Source organism: Caretta caretta, chromosome 14 (genome assembly GCF_965140235.1).
Source record: "Caretta caretta isolate rCarCar2 chromosome 14, rCarCar1.hap1, whole genome shotgun sequence".
Taxonomy (NCBI): domain Eukaryota; kingdom Metazoa; phylum Chordata; order Testudines; family Cheloniidae; genus Caretta; species Caretta caretta.
This window is the reverse complement of record NC_134219.1, coordinates 45,353,349-45,364,520: the sequence shown is the minus strand read 5'-3', so window position 1 is coordinate 45,364,520 and position 11,172 is coordinate 45,353,349. Positions and strand designations below refer to the sequence as shown.

General features: G+C 56.6%; 1 pseudogene; it reads left to right on the top strand.

The window, feature by feature from the left end:
• Nucleotides 1-306: 306 nt before the first annotated feature.
• On the top strand, nucleotides 307-4,558 carry LOC125621430 (acetylcholinesterase-like; annotated as a pseudogene).
• The last annotated feature ends 6,614 nt before the right edge of the window (nucleotides 4,559-11,172 follow it).

Below are 11,172 nucleotides of genomic sequence, written 5' to 3'. Positions count from 1 at the left end.
CGTTCCAGGCTTCTCTTGTCCATTTTTATCATGCCTGTCGTAAATGGCTCCCTGGGGGTTCCCCCTTATTTCAGCTCAGACAGACTTTCTGCTTCCAGCCTGCTGATTTATTTACCTCCCTAATCCTGTCTCCCAAGAGTTGAGGCCTCACCCATGTCCAATTATTGATGTCAAGCCACGACTACAGGAGAATGGGGTCTAGTGGTTAGAGCAAGGGGCTGGGAGGCAGGACTCTTGGGTTTTATCCCCAACTCTGGGTGGGGAGTGAGGCCTAATGGGTTAGAGCAGGAGGCCTGGGAGTCAGGGATGACACAGATCTGGGACTGGGAGAACGGGGTGACTGACCAGATGCTGTATTTTTGAAAGGGGATCAAGACTGATATGGGGAGCTCCCACAGCTGTCTGGATTTGTGTGGCTGGGACTGGATGGGAGCCAGCGCCCCCTAGAGGGGAAAGACCCCAGATCCCGTTCCCTATAACTTCCTCGGGGGACTCCTCCCTGCGCTCCCCTGCCTGCTCCTCCTCTCCCTGGCGGGCCCCAGCTCTTGGCTCCGATGACAACGGCACCGTGGTGCTCACCACCAGGGGCCCCCTCCCGGCCGGCTCCAGCACAGTGATGGCCTTACTGGGCATCCCCTAGGCCGAGCCCCCCGTGAGGGCCTTGTGCTTCCAGAAGCCAAAACCCCACCAGCCCTGGAGCCACGTCTTGGAGGCCACCAGCTTTGGTGACGCCTGCCTCCAGCCTCCACTTACTGGTTACCCTGGTGCCTATATTTGCAAATCCAAGATACCGCAGTCCAAGGACTGCCTCTTCCTCAACATTTGGGTGCCCCATCCCCAGCCCTGTGAGCCAGCCCCCGTCCTCGTCTGGATCCATGGCATGGCTTTTGTCTCTGGTGTAGCCTCCCTTGACGTTTGCGATGGGCGCTTCTTAGCCGCCACCAAGAATGTGATCGTGGCCTCCATGAACTACCGGCTGGGGGCACTGGGCTTCCTGTCTCTGCCCCCAGCCACCCCAGGGAACGCCGGCCTGTGGGATGAGCGCCTGGCGCTGCGGGACAACGCGGCCGCCTTCAGTGGGGACCTAGCTCGTTTGATGCTCGTTGGCCAGTGTGCTGGCGGTTCCTCAGTGGGCTTCCACCTACTCTCCCCGAGGAGCCAGCCCCTCTTCACCCGCGCTGTGCCACAGAGCGGAGCCCTGACAGCACCATGGATTTGGAGTTCCCTGGAGGAGGCCAAGGAGAGAGGCCAGAGGCTGGGCCAGCTGCTGGGCTGCACCGATAGAGATGAGACCGGCCTGGTAGGCTGCCTGCAGGGGAAGGCAGCAGGGGAGTTCCCCAAACACGAGTTTGCCATCTTGCGCCGCAGGAAGCAGCTGGGGTTTCCCTTTGTGCCGACAGGAGATGGGGATTTTCTTCCTGATACACCATCAAGACTCCTGCAGGCTAAGCAGAGCCAGCCTATGCCCATCCTGACCGGCATCAACGCCAGCGAAGGCTCCTGCATAGTAATCTATGCTGGCTCCAGATTCAATGTGGAGAACGCCAGCTCCATCAGCTGGGACGAGGTGGTGCTGCAGGTGGTGAGGATGATAGTTCCAGAGGCACCAGAAGAGGCCGTCCGGGCCATGGCACTGCGGTACAGCCAGGAGGAAAAGGGGTAGGGTGAAGCACGGTACCGATGGGCCATGGATCAAATCCTTGGTGACTACTTCATTGTGTGTCCAGTAGCCAAGGTGGCTGGGCGAGAGGTGGAGACCGGCAGTCCCGTGTATGCCTACTACTTCACCAACCACAGCAGCGGTTTGTCCACACCTGGGTGGATGGGGGTACCGCAAGGCTCTGAATTGCCCTACCTGTTCAGGACCCTGGCATCTGTGGGAGGAGCCAGCCACACGCCCATGGAGGCCGAGGTGGGGCTGAGCTGCAGGGTGATGCAGTACTTCGCGGTGTACCCCTGGAGCGGGTAAGGGAATCCCCCAGAATCCTCTTGTGCCCCTGATCCAGACCGTGAGAGCAGCTCTAACTCTTTGGCCAGGTGTCCACAATATGCAGGAATATTCTCAATGCCATGGCAAAGAAGGGGTCCCTTTGAAAAATAGATAATCTCTTTGGTTGAAGCCCCTGACCTAGAGCTGAACTTACTTCAGGGAGGTAATATCTGAGCCCCTTGATTCCAGGTTAGCGATAATTCCCTTCTTCCCACATCAGGATGTCGCTGGTCCTATGAATACGCCCGTCCTAATTCAAGGAAACAAGGTTTTCAGCGAGTAGTGAATGACCTCAAAGCTCTGCCTGCCCTTTCCCAGCCCTGCCACACAAACGCAGGGGATGTTTATGCTACAAACACTATACAGGCATGGCTACGTCAGCTCATCATGTTGATACAACCTGCAGCAGCAAACGGGATTGCTCCAGCTGGGGAGGAACATCAGCTGCCCAACAAATTGGGACCGACATTGACAAAAGCATCTTTCCATCAACATAACTACAGCTCCCCTAGGGGCTAGGTCAGCACAGCTGTGGCAGTCAGGTGTGTGGGTTTTTTCACATCTCTGACTGAGACAATTGTGGCAACATAATTTTTAAGCATACACCGGGGGATAGATAAGAAGACATACTCCCTTGCACTAAAAATAAGCAAGCAAAACCTCAACAAAATGTCTTCAATGTCCCCCATTCTAGTCCTAACCATCCAGCTTGGAACCATTGATTCTCAGATTAGGGAAGTGAAAGCAGTTGGGAAAATTAAAAAAATAATATCCAATACATGGAAAAAAGGGACGGTTGATAGTAATGAATATAAATCAGACATTAGGAATTGTAGACATCTGATAAAGGAAGCAAAGAGACACATAGAGAAATTTATGGTCAGCAGAGTTGGGGACAATAAGCAGTTGTTTGAATATATTAGGAATAAAAAGAATCCTGATAATGGGACTGGTCCATTTATTATTAGGTGGAAACGGCAGAATTATCATTAGTAATGCAGAAAAGGTAGACGTGTTCAATAAATAATTCTGTTCTGTATTTGGGGAAAAAAACAGATGATATAGTCTCATTGCATGGGGATGATAACACTCTTTCTATTCCACTGAAGTCTTGGGAGGATGTTAAACAGAAGCTATTAAACTTAGACATTTCTAAATCAGCAGGGCCAGATAATTTACACCAAGTGTTTTAAAAGAGCTGGCTGAGGAGCTTGCTGGCCTGTCTGTGTTGATTTTCAGTACATCTTGGAGCAGCGGAAAAGTTCTACAAGACTGGACGATAGTAAATGTTGTACCAATTTATAAAAAGGGTAAATGGAATGACCTGGGTAAGCATAGGCCTGTAGTAAAATGGCAGCCAACTCAGGGCAGCTTGTGGCAACAATTTCATTGAGCGCAGTGGGAGATGGTAGCCATTTTTAGTTAGGGCAGCATGTGACATCATCCTGTTTGGAAGGACAAGTGAGAGGGGCCATCTTAAGTGAGGGCAAATGGTGGCTTCAGACTGCCTTCCAGTTTAGACCCTCCTATCTGCACTCCCATGATCACTAACACTGCAGTGTCCTTCTCTGTCGCCCTCATCCATATTGTTCAGACTGCCACACTGCTTCTTCCTATGTCTGTCAGCCCATGTTCCCTGAGGGAAGCCTGGCTTCAGTCCCATTGGAAACAGTGGCCATCTTTCCTAGAGGCAGTCTCCCTTTAGAAAGGGCTGTAGGCCAATGGCAGCCATCATGACTCATGTCAGCCTGTGGCTTCAATGTCATCAAGATCAATGGGAGATAGCCACCATCTTTATTAAGGGCAACCTGTAGTGTCACCCCATATAAGGAGAACAAGTGGAAGCAGCCATCTTAACTGAGAGCAGCCTCTGGCTTCACTCTTATTGGGAACAATAGGGAATGGCAGCCATTTTGGAAAGGGGCCAAACTTTGCAAATTGGCTCCTAATGACCCCTGCCTCCAGGAGACAGACTCTGGCCAGAGCCCGTTCCTGTCTCTGTTAAGCCCGGGTACTAACTCTGTGTGCTCTGTTGAATTTCTCCCTAGGATCCCCTTCAAGAAAGAGCAGTGGCCCCTCTATGACCCCATAAAACAGAACTTCTTCCGCATTGGACTAGAGTCATTTGAGGTTGAGAAGATGCCCCTCACCCAATGCTGCAGCATCTTGGCATCACTACTTGTAAAGAAGCTGAGCCCCACAGGTGAGCATCAGTGGGGTGAGAGACAGCAACCCCAGAGGGGAAAGGCCCCATGTCCCCCTCCCTCTGAGCCAGGCAAATCCCCCCACCCCTGGGGTTGGATTGGAGCTGGCATCCCATAGAGGGTGCCACTAGTACCCTGGAATACATTCCCATTTCCAGGGGATCTTCTGGGCTCCTCGAGATGGTCCATTCTCCTGCCTGGGGTAGTTCTCGCATCCCCTGGGAACTCCAGAACCCATCTGCTGTGGGAAGCCACAGGTTCTGACCCATCTTCACTTGCTCGGCCCCTCCAGGAGGGCAATGACACCCGTGTTTCCTGTATCAGCCTAACCCAATGTGCCCTCATTCCAGCGGAGGGGGCTTGAGCTCAGAGAGGGATTCCCAGCAGGGTAAGTGGGGGTGAAGGGATGGATCCAATGACAGTGGGGGCTCTGGGCAGGTGGCCCGTAATGGCATGGAAGAGAAAAGAGGCAATGACAGAAAGAAACACAGCTGGCTCTGGGGAGGGGCGCGGCCGCTGTGTAACTGTGTAGCACAGGGAGCGAAGAAGAATCCAATAGTTACTAGGAATCCTGTGTGCCAGGGGGCCTCTTCTGGGAGGCAGAAGAGAACCTTGCACGTTGGACACCGGGGTTCACAGGTGCTGGGAGACACGGGAACTCCACCAGCACAGCATCCCCTACTGCTAGGATATAGCACTGGGGGGGAGCCCTGACCGTGCAGGGACAGCCCCCTGCTGAGCCCCCCATGCCGCTCTTTGCAGCAAAGCGCCCCCTAGTGCACAGGGATTAGCACTGACTGTTGGGGGTGAGCGTCCCACACCGAGCCCGCGCAGCGCCTGGTTTCCCCTGCAGGTCTCGCCTCCCGTTTGCAAATAGACCAAACCCTGCATAGTCTGAGCTCATCCCCACTGCTGTTAACCCCACTCGCTGTGTGTCTCACAGGAGCAGAGCCAGGACGTGCCCAGCCCGGGGGGCTGTGAATGAAGAGCTGAGCACTTACAATCCCCTGATGGGGGGAACCCTCCCTGCAGACAAGAGCATCCAGTTCCTGTTGGCGCCTGCCGATTCATTAACGAGGATCCTGCTAATAAACCCCCTGGGAATCCATGGATTGACCCTCCCTCTGCAACTCCTCCACCCCGAGTGCATTAAAGCATATTCAGGGGATGGATCACTTGATGATTCCCTGTTCTGTTCATTCCCTCTGGGGCACCTGGCGTTGGCCACTGTAGGAAGACAGGACACTGGGCTGGATGGTCCTTTGGTCTGACCCAGTGTGGCCGTTCTTATGTTCTTATGTTTAGTCTGGAGACAGAACCCTGGTGTGTGCGGTTGATTAGCTGCCCCTGAACAGGGGGGACAGCGTGCGTGTGTGTGTGTGTGTATGATAGAAGAGCTGTGTGTGTGTGTGTGTAAGGGCTCTGGATTGGAGTGCTTTATATATATATGCAGGGGTGGCAGTTGTGAAGGTGTGGGCTCCAGCCCTGGGACCTGAGTCAGAGATCCCCATCCTCCCCCACCCCAATCCTGGGAGTTAACACGCTTCTGTGCAATGCAGATACTGTTAACCTGTGGTACTCCTTGCTGCAAGATATTGCCCTTAAGGCTCATGCTCCTGCCCTCTCACACACACTGTGGCTGATTCATACTTGCCACCCACCTCCCCTCTGCCACTAATTCTCTCCGCCCCCCTGCCACTCCCAGGTGAGCCACCAGTTCCACCCTGTGCCCTTGGTCGGCCTGGCCCGCCCCCAGCTATTCCTGGCTTTGCTGAGAGTAGCGCTGGTGGATGGGATGTAGACTGAGGGAGGGAATTTGGAATGTTCTTGCCCCTGGCAAGGGGATGGGAGAGATCTTGGGTGCTATCCCCTCTAGGGCACCACTGACCCCAGTAGCACCAGGGGGCGCTGTGCTGCAGGGACTCAGTAGGGGGCGCTCTCCCCTTGCAGTCAGTGCTGACCCCAATGGCACCAGGGGGTGCTGTGCTGCTGGGACTCAGTAGGGGGCGCTCTCCCCTTGCAGTCGGTGCTGACCCCAATGGCACCAGGGGGACGCTGTGCTGCAGGGACTCAGTAGGGGGCGCTCTCCCCTTGCAGTCGGTGCTGACCCCAATGGCACCAGGGGGCACTGTGCTGCTGGGACTCAGTAGGGGGCGCTCTCCCCTTGCAGTCAGTGCTGACCCCAATGGCATCAGGGGGCGCTGTGCTGCTGGGGCTCAGTAGGGGGCGCTCTCCCCTTGCAGTCAGTGCTGACCCCAGTAGCACCAGGGGGCGCTGTGCTGCAGGGACTCAGTAGGGGGCGCTCTCCCCTTGCAGTCAGTGCTGACCCCAATGGCACCAGGGGCTGCTGTGCTGCAGGGGCTCAGTAGGGGGCGCTCTCCCCTTGCAGTCGGTGCTGACCCCAGTAGCACCAGGGGGCGCTGTGCTGCAGGGACTCAGTAGGGGGCGCTCTCCCCTTGCAGTCAGTGCTGACCCCAATGGCACCAGGGGGTGCTGTGCTGCTGGGACTCAGTAGGGGGCGCTCTCCCCTTGCAGTCAGTGCTGACCCCAGTAGCACCAGGGGGTGCTGTGCTGCTGGGACTCAGTAGGGGGCGCTCTCCCCTTGCAGTCAGTGCTGACCCCAATGGCACCAGGGGGCGCTGTGCTGCAGGGAGCCCTACAAAAACATCAGCAAGAAGCAATGGGCAGATTCAAGCGGTCCAAGGGCCTTTATTCACACAAAGAGGCTAGTGGCCTGATAGGTGGACTGATCCCCTCCCCTCTTAGGGCTGGGAGACCTGAACCTCCTTCTTGTGGGGGTCGTACCACACCAGCAGGATCAACTGGGCATTTCCGACCCTGAACTCCACCCAGCACCCGTCGCTCTGCAAGACGAGCCTGCTGTCCTGACCCAGCCACATCCAGACAGGCTGGCGGCTCTTCAGCAGCTCCATGGCCCGGCTGAAGCAGGCAGCCAGCCCCTCCGTCATCAGCCCCTTCTCCTCCAGCTCATTCTTCTTCCTCAGCACTTCGGTCTGGCTCAGGTCTTCACTGCAGTGAACCACGTCTTCCATGGGGTGCTCTACCCGGGGGCTGCAGCGTCTCGGGCGGGGGCCGTGTGCCCTCTGCTGAGTTCGGTTCTGATGGAGGTCGGTGATCAATTTGCACCAGGTTTTGGGGCCAGATCAGCTGTTTGATCCCCTCCCCCTAGATGACAAGGTGGGAAATACATGGGTTTTGGCTCCCCCTGGTCAGATCCATGGGCCCATCCAGCCCAGCATCCTGGCCCCATGCCACCCTAGATCAACGGGCCCGTCAATCTGGTATCACCCCTCCTCCCTGCCACCCTGGATCAGACCCATAGGCCCATCTAGCCCCGTATTCCCCCACCTCCTTTTTGCCCCAGATCAGAACCAGGGGCACATCCACCCCCACCCTCTCACACCACCCTGATATCCTCCCCCATCACCATCCTAGGTCAGACCCATAGGCCCATCTAGCCTGGTATCCCGCCTCCCTAGATCAGACCAGTGCACCCATCTAGCAACCTACGGAGAGCCAAGCTCCTAACAGATCCGATGCCCACTAGCCAGAGGCTGATACTAGAAATCCAGGGCCAATTTGCCACCTTGTGTACATTGCAGCCTCCCTCTGCAGCCTGGGGGGGCACTCACAGGTTTAAACCTGTGTCAGTGGTGGATTCTCTGCCACTTGAAGCCTGTCAGTCATGATTTGAGGATGCCAGGAACTGAGCCAAAGGTTCAGGTCTATCACAGGAGTGGGTTGCCGAGGTTCTGTGGCCTGCGACGGGCAGGAGGTCAGACTAGAGGATCAGGACCCGGGCTGTGGTCCCGCCCATGCTCCACGCTTGGGCCTGCGTCCTGGAGGTTGGGCCAGTGCTCAGGCCGGCCGGTAGCCCGGGGGTCAGAGCGGCTGGGGCCTCAGGCGGAAGGGGCAGGGCCAGGGCCTGGCCTCCCCAAAATGGGGGTTCACATGCCGCCCGTGCCTTCTGACCTTAAAGTCTATGAGTCCAAGGTCAGTGGATCCAGGGCAAGTGACTCCCGTGGGGGATCTGTCCCGTCGCCTTTACACGGTAGGTGATGGAGAAATTGAGAAGAGTCGGGCAGGGGGCAGCTGAAGAGGTGCAACGTCAGATGATGTGTCCCATTCCCCCCACAACTCTAATCCCTCTGTGACGCTCAGCTGGGATCCTCGCCCGTGGATGCCAGCTCCTTCCCCCATACCCTAGTCCAGCCTCCCCAAGGCTGGGACACCAGCTTATCTGCCTCCTCTGCCCCACACACACAGCTCCCAGCCATTGACCTTCAGCTCCCAAGGGCTTTGGCCCTGGCCCAGACGCAAGCAGGATGGAGCAACCTTCCCCCCCCCCCCCCCCCCACGCACAGACACACACAGGTCTTTGTCTCTTTCCCCTGAAACTGTCAACTGAGCAGGAGAAACTGCTTCTCAAACACACACACACACACAGAGTGGATAAACAGGATTGTTCCCATGCTCCAGGAGGGGAAACTGAGGCACAGAGCAGGGAGAAGTACCCTGTGCCCCTCCCAGAGCTGGGGCTAGAACCCAGGAGTCCTAGCTCTCAACCCCCACTGCTCTAACCCACTCGCCTCCCAGAGCTGGAGACAGAACCCAGGAGTCCTGTCTCCCAGTCCCTTCCTGCTCTAACCACTTGACACCACTCCCTCCCAGAGCTGGGCACAGAACCCAGGAGTCCTGTCTCCCAGTCCCCTCCCGCTCTAACCACTTGACCCCATTCCCTCCCAGAGCTGGGCACAGAAGCCAGGAGTCCTGGCTCCCAGCCCTCACTAGTCCAACCCAGGAGAGAATATTTACTCCTTCTCATTATTTACTCCATCTCCTAACACAAAAACTAGGGGTCACCCAATTAGATTAATAGGCAGCAGGCTTAAAACAAACACAAGAAAGTATTTCTTCACACAGTCAACCTGTGGAACTCCTTGCCAGGGGATGTTGTGAAGGACAAGACTATAACAGGGTTCAAAAAAGAACTAGATACATTCATGGAGGATGGGTCCATCAATGGCTACTAGCCAGGATGGGTAGGGATGGTGGCCCTAGCCTCTGTTTGCCAGAAGCTAGGAATGGGGGACAGGGGATGGATCACTTGATGATCATCTGTTCTGTTCATTCCCTCTGGGGCACCTGGCACTGGCCACTGTGGGAAGACAGGATCCTGGGCTAGATGGACTTTTGGTCTCACCCAGTATGGCCGTTGTTATGTTCTTAATTCTCAAGTCTCCTGAGCTGTGTTCAGAGCACTGGGGACTGGTGCATGGAGCAGAGATTAAAGGCCCCAGTGGATGTTTTTCCTCCTCGTTTTTTTCCCGTATAAATAGGAGAAGGAGGGTCATATCTCAGCTCCATGGCGCTGGGGGAACGCTTGCTAGAGGACGCTCATGCAGCCTGGGACCTTTCTCAGCTATTCATTGCAGGAGGGTGGAAAGGGGTTTGAACCGTTAAGAAAAGAAATTTTCCAGATGGAAAATGAGGTTAATACACCTCCCCAACCCTGTCTGTATTTAGACTGTCTCTCGCTGTGTGTCTGGGCAGCGCCCAGCACTAATGGGCCCTGATCTCAGCTGGGGCACGGTCTGTCTCTCGCTGTGTGTCTGGGCAGCGCCCGGCTCAACAGGGCCCTGATCTCAGCTGGGGCCTCTGAGTGTTGCAAAAGCAACTGTTTAACGGGCTCTGTAACGAAGCCAAACAGGTACATTTTAGAACATTGCTTGTGGCAGTTTCTCCCAGAGACACCTATGTGCTTTAATTAACTAGTAATCTCCGCTCCCCCAGCTCTTTCCTCACCTGGGACCTCTGGTTTTTAATGTCTGGGATGGTTTCCCCTCCCTCCAGGATTGCTGTTGCACAAATTTCAGAGGCACCTATCGGCGGCAACCGATATCAGCACGAGACGATCCCTGCCCTGAAAACCCTACAGTCTAAATGGACACAGGCAGGTTCATTCTCCCCATTTTACAGACACGTACTGACTTGGGCAAGGTCACCCCAGTGGTGGATTACTGCATGGGCCCACGGGGCCCCAGCCAATTTGGGGCCCCGGGAAAAATCTCTCCCCCACCCGCTGTGGCCCCGTGGCCGGAGGAGCTCTCACTCCCCACTGTGGCTCCAGGGAACAGAGCTTCTCTGGTGTGCGAGCTGCCCGGGGGGGGAGCGGAAAGGAGCGAGCAGAAGGCAGGGCTATGGGGGAAGAGGCAGAATGGGGTGTGGCCATGGGCGGGGCCACAGGTGGAAGGAGCAGAATAGGGTGGGCTGTGGGTGGGACCGCAGGTAGAAGGGGCGAGGCTGTGGGCGGGGCTGCAAGCAGAAGGAGCGGAATGGGGGCGTGGCCGCAGGAGGAAGGGGCAGGGCCCCACTTGCTCCGTCCCAGGGCCCCAGGAGACCTTAATCTGCCTTAATGGGGTCACGCAGAGAGTCTACGGCAGAGCCAGGGTTTGAGGAGCCACACTTCCGGCCTCCTTTCTGCCTCAGAGCCGCCCCCCGAGTGCGTCTGTGGAGCCTGATTCTTCACCCTGGGAGGGGAAGGGAGCGGATCTGAAATGCTCGGCGGAACAAGGAGAAAGGAGCGAGATCTGGGTTGCAGGGTGTTTTATTTTGCCATGGCGCTAGGAGGCGCAGGACAGAAGCCCCAGCGCGGGGCTCCCATGCGGTGTTCCCTCACGGTGCCGGTGTGGGGGTCGTACCAGACCAGCAGCGTCTGCTTGATCTGGCCAGCGCGGAGCTCCAGCCACTTCCCGTCACTCTGCAGGACGAGCCGGATGTTGGTCCAGGGCTCCACGGGCCGCTTCTGCACCGCTTCCATGGCCCGGCTGAAGCAGGCGGCCAGCCCCTCCGTCATGGGCCCCAGCCTCTCTGCCCCGTTCTTCAGCCGCAGCAGCTCCAGCGCATTCAGGCCGTGGGTGCACACCCCGGCCAATGTGCCGCCCCCCTCTGGGAGAG